This window comes from Tetrao urogallus, assembly GCF_951394365.1.
Source record: "Tetrao urogallus genome assembly, chromosome: 3".
In the NCBI taxonomy this organism is placed as follows: domain Eukaryota; kingdom Metazoa; phylum Chordata; class Aves; order Galliformes; family Phasianidae; genus Tetrao; species Tetrao urogallus.
In genome coordinates this window covers 59,433,443-59,439,617 of record NC_136815.1, presented here as the reverse complement: position 1 = coordinate 59,439,617, position 6,175 = coordinate 59,433,443, and positions in this window count along the sequence as shown.

Below are 6,175 nucleotides of genomic sequence, written 5' to 3'. Positions count from 1 at the left end.
TGGAAGTGTAAAGTCCCTGTCTGAAATGAAGATAGTTTTTAACCCTTATGGTACCTACTATTGCAAGCAGTGACAAACTTTGCTCGTATTTTCAAGGTTTTCATGATAATAATAATAATCCAGTAGACCCTAACACAGTAATATGTAGATCCTAGCTATTGCCACACTCTGAAAAACAACTAAATCATCACCAAGACAAAAATGTAACAAAATACCAGGAGCCCACGTTTTGTTAAATTTAGGTCTAAATGCTTACACTATGGAGACTTCTGTCCATTGTCAATCAACTGCAGAGCACCAAAGGTCTGGGCTGATCAAATAGACAGTGCTGATACCACAACTCAAGGAGCTGAGAGGAGCAGACATAAAATCAGAATGGTTTGAGTTGGAAAGGACCTTTAAAGGTTATGTAGTCCAACTTCCCTGCAGTGAGCAGGGATACCTCCAGCTAGATCAGGTTTCTCAAAGCCCCATTCTACCTGACCTTGAGTGTCTCCAGGGATGGGGCATCCACCACCTCTCTGGGCAGACTTGTTCCAGTGTTTCACAGACCTGCTCCCTCTCTTTCTCCTTCCTTTTGTCCTTCCTTTTGTCATTGGTGCCATCTTTCTAATCCTATGGTCCCAAGCTCTTCCCTGGGCTAGTGTGGAAATACGCGATCTTTAGAGTAGCCAGCTGAGTCCATTAAAGTGATAGAACTAAAAAGAGGAGAGGAGAGGAGAAGAGAGGAGAGGAGAGGAGAGGAGAGGAGAGGAGAGGAGAGGAGAGGAGAGGAGAGGAGAGGAGAGGAGAGGAGAGGAGAGGAGAGGAGAGGAGAGGAGAGGAGAGGAGAGGAGAGGAGAGGAGAGGAGAGGAGAGGAGAGGAGAGGAGAGGAGAGGAGAGGAGAGGAGAGGAGAGGAGAGGAGAGGAGAGGAGAGGAGAGGAGAGGAGAGGAGAGGAGAGGAGAGGAGAGGAGAGGAGAGGAGAGGAGAGGAGAGGAGAGGAGAGGAGAGGAGAGGAGAGGAGAGGAGAGGAGGTTGTTTTTTAACAATAGCAAAATATGAAGTCAGCTCAGCCACCTCATCTGATTGCATCTTTAGTCCTGCTGAATATACACTGGTAAAAAAAAATATGCTGAGTTTTTCAAACCATAATCTATGACAGTCAGAACTGTGCCTTTCTCACTCTTACAAGGTTGTATGAAGGTGCAGTAGAGTGTAGTCTGGCTCAAGACGCTTACAATCTCTTTTGCTGATTAAAAGTGGTTTTGCACCAGTGCCAGGTTTCAAGTTGGTTTTGAAGACAACTACAGTTTCTTACTTGAAGTGAAGGATCAATGGCTTAATATTTAACCTGTAGCTGTTGTCAGCTATTTAACCTTGTCCAGAAATGAATAGGTAATTCCTCCTTGCTAACAAAACTGTAGAAATTCTTAAAATGACCTTGTGCCAATTTTATGGTGGAAAGTCACAGTTCAGTAAAGCTACACAGCTAACAAGTGCTGACCTTTTGTTCCTAGCCACTCGAATACATTAAAATCTTACTGAAATACAATCATGCAATGTTAGACAAAAAGGGTAGGAATGGATAGATATTCTGAACTGAAACAAGGAGAAAAAACAAAAGGGCTGTAGTGAGGATCAGACAGACACAGTCAGAGGGAGCTAAGCCCTGTTTTTGTGGCAGGCCTGAGAAAGAACAGTTCTAATTTTATCTCACTGATTCTTGGCTGGTTGTAACATTTTTGTTATCAGAACAGACTTTATTTGGACAAAGAGTGACTAAGAAGGGGTGATTTATTCACATTAACAGACGGTCACTACTAATGACTCATTAACAAATGATCAGAGAGGGTTTGTAACCCTGCAGACCTATGAGGATTCGCAGAACAACCAACCACAAGTCTGCCTTTAAAAATTTGTTTTAGGAAAGCAAGCCAGATAAGGAGATTGTTAGTTATAAAGCACCTAGAAGGAATAGTGGAGATGCCTATTCAAGGAATGTGAAGATGGAGATTTCTCAACCTCTTTGAAGTCATATTAAATGTGAGGCTGTGCTGCAAATCATGGGCAAAGGACCTTGCATGGTCCTCAACTCTTAACAGCTTGGAGGTGCCAGCCTCACTACTCACGCATCCAAAAGAAATAAATGAGATTTTCTGAAATGCATTCTCATGCCACAAAATCTGTCTGTGACACTGAAGACTGTACCCTGTGAAAGCTATAAGGAATAATCTTTTTAGCACAATGCTCTCCTACATCCTCACAGCAGTTTTAACACAGTTGGGCTTATCTGGGCAAGAAATCCCACTTCTTGCATCTCCTGGTACTGCAGCCCTCCTGGTTTCCACCAAATGCCATCTGTGCAAAACCATGCCACTCTCTTTAGAGAAGCAGAAAGAAGCTGCACAGATCCTTGCAGAGAAAACTTCATTGCCTTCTGACTCATCATGAAACAAGATTTGCTCTTATGCAGAATCGTTCTTGAGAGCACATAATCAGGTGGGATTTGAAATTTTGGTGCAGCATTATCCACTGGGAACAGCTTACAGTCTCAGCCATAATTTTGTTTCGAAATGTTTAATTTCATTATACTGCTCTGTATCTCTGGACTGAATTAGGTCCAACTGAGCTCCTGTCCTCTTCTTCTGTAACCATATAGGCATCACATCTGCCTTAACCAGAGCACAGGCTCTGTATTTTGAAAGATGTGAATCTAGCTTTGATCTCCTAGCTCTTGTAAGTGCTAGTCTTCAGAGTCTCTTCGTAAGTCTCTAGGAGCTTCTGTAAAACACGAAGTGTCTGAATGTTTCTTCTGATCAAATGCTGAAAACAATGCAGCTCACGAATTCTGCTGGAACAGATGTCTTCCATCTTCCTGTTTACCCTTCTTAGGGCTAACAGTCTAGTCATTAATTCTAAAAAAGAATTGAGACTGTTATAGGGCTCTTTAATTTACACCCAGCTCCTTATAATCCAAAATAATTGTTCCAGAAACCAAAAATAACTGACGCACATATCCAGCTGTCCCTTTGTTTTACCAGGGGTGACCTCAACACTAGTGGAGACAGAAGAATGCAGCACTATTTTTTGCTAAATCACAGTGTCCCATCATATTCCCTCCCCAGTTATAAAATTTGCTTTGTCTGGCCACCTGGAATGAGTACCCAGCAGTGGTTGGAGCACATTTCACATGGTTTAGTTTAGTTTCATCCAAAAGGAAGCTGCTTTTATGAACCTTGGGAAGACCCAGTTCATAACACTCCAAAATATCTCTGTGATGCAAATAAAAATGTAGTAAATGGGCACAACCAGGAAGATCATTTCAAAAACATAATTCTGATCTGAGCTGTAGCATTAGTGACAACATATTTTGAGTGAGTCTGCTTCTGTCTGGGCTTAGCGAAGCAGAAATAGGTTTAAATGATATTTACAAAAGGGAAAATTCTGATGCAGTCTAGTCTTTGATGGCCGATGAGAACTTAAAAGTGCCAGCACTCCCTCCTGGCAGAAATTTTTTTCTCACCGTGAATACACTCTGTTCTTAGTTTTAAGGGACTTTTTTTTTTTAATTTCATTCACTTGTCAGAAGGCCATGGAGAAATCTGAACCAAAAACTTTAATCAAAAACTACTGGGATGAGCTTGGCCAAGCAATATCAACCAACCAAATTGCTGACTAAATCTTGTTTTAGACTGGACATCTGCCTGACAGAATGAAATCTTGTAAAAATATCTGAAGGCAAAGTCTAGGAAAGAATACCCTTTTCTGTTTTTCTGTGCCTAATCTGAACTGCGTGTTTGAAATATAAGGTCACGGGTGTGGAGTTGTATCTATATGAGCCATTGCCTATTAAAGACTGATGCTCTCCCACACTTTTATTTCTGCATTTGTAATACAGTGAGGGAAACGACATGCAAGAAAGAAACCTTTCAAAGGCTTCATGTAGAGCTACATGAACAGAAAAGTTACGCTATTTGAAGTCAGTATGTTTTATTGCAAACATGCAGTGTACTGTGGGAAGGGTAGAAACAAACCAGCCCTTCTGGTTTCTATAATTCAAGCTTTGACTTTTCAAGAACTTTATGGAAATTTCATAGCAGGCTCAGCATTCTAAAAATAACGGAGAACTTCAGTCACTGAGGGGCTTACTTTGTCAGTGATGTATTCTCCCCCACAAACTACACAGAGAATTATGGCCTTTTGAGAGAACTGAGAGATCTGGGATCCTTCTGAGCCAGGACAAAGACTGAGATTCAGAGACAGCAGAGGTAAAGCACTTTTTGCAAAAAACTCCAAAATGGAAACTCCTTCTCTTTTCTAAAGACTAAAAATAACTGAGAGGTGTATAATGAGTGCTTACTCCTACACAGATTTCCAAGTGTTTGAATCCTGAACCCCAAATTTCATTCATTTCGTAGCAAACTTCATATGGAAAGAATTTCAGCTGCTGCTGAAAAGAAGATGTATTAGCTGTCTCCCAGAAAAGCTCTGCTCTATTTCCATGACCTTCAGATAAAGTTAATCTCTATAAAGATTTTGCTATTCTGTTTAAAATTTCAAATATATCTATACGTGATGCCCTTCCATCTAATGGAATTGTATACAGGCACTAAAGAGGTGAGTTAGGGATGGCGGTTTCCCTCAAGTATTTGTTTTGTTGAATTATATACATATATGCATGATGGTAAAGACTTTAAAAATGATTCAAGCTTCTCATTAGCAAAAGAACTCATATTTAATACATGACAACAAGCAGAATATTCTAGTATCTGTCTGAATAAATTCAATACTTCCATCTAACTGCTCAGATCAGATGCTGTGCAGTACAACAAAGTATGTAACTGATAACTCTTACAACAAAGTATGTAACTGATTACTCTTGATATGAAAGTTACATAATAAAAAATTCTTGTAAACCAGAAAGTCTAGAAATTTCAGGATTTGTTTCCCCTTGTCGTGAGAGTACACAGATATTCTGAGTTTATTCACAGTGTGCAACGACACTGAAAGGAGACTAAAAACTTGTCTGTTTTCTAGAATAACCTCTAGGTCTTAGGTGAGGATTTTTCCAATGTACTCTTTGAATTGTTTAAAGATGATGAAGGTGTGGATGATGGCAAATAGCCTTTGGTGACTGAACAACTGAACAGTTTTGTTTTTTTTTTACAGTATACTAAAAGACTTTTTATTGTGTAATCCTTCAGCAATTTCACTTTATATGCTGAGGTTTCTGCACCTGCACAGAAGTGCTTCCTGGTGTTCAGATGAAATTTCTTGCATTCCAATTTGAGCCCATTGCCTCTTGTCCTTGCAAAAAGGACCAGTGAAAAGAGCTTGCCTCCATACACACAGATGGTAATGACACACTGGAACAGGTTGCGCAAAGAGGTTGTGGATGCCCCACCCCTGGAGGCATTCAAGGCCAGGCTGGATGTGGCTCTGGGCAGCCTGGTCTGGTGGTTGGCAACCCTGCACACAGCAGGGGGGTTGGAACTAGATGATCATTGTAGTCTTTTTCAACCCAGGCCATTCTATGATTCTGCATCCTCCTGAATCTTCTTCGATAGTATCAATGACCAAGGGTCTTCCAAAAGTGCAATTTTACTTCTTTTACATATTTTGCGCAGTAAAGTCCTTGTTGTTTTCTTCTTAGCCAAGTGGAACTGCTCTCCAGTCAGCTCATTGCAAAAAACATGCAATCTTCTTGTCACTTGAGAGTGTTCATTCCATGCCCCAGACCCGGATGTGGCATTTTATTGTGAGAAACTGTTCATAAGTACCACAAAAATAAAAAGATGCGCATGAAAAAGAAAAAAGACATGAGACAGCTGTAAAAAATAATTCTGCAGCTGTTCATCACAATTTCCAGCTCCACCATTTCCCCCTACTTCACAACAGCTGCTGCATAAACCTTGTGGCAGATTTCCAGAATCTTCAACAGAAGCTGTTTTACCCTGCGAAAAAAATTGCCATTTCATTTTTCCAGCTTTCAGAAGAAAACATCGTCAGCTTCTGCTAGATTTAACCCACAGTGTCCTAATCCTGAGAAGGCTCACTAAAATTCACCTGGAATTTGCCACACAGAGAGCTGCGCTAGAAGTTCAGCACAGCCGCCACTGCATAACCCAAACAGTGAGAAGAGTCAGCGGTAGTAAAATTAGTAATATTTAAGTTTTGAGAGGTCTAGTGAAAA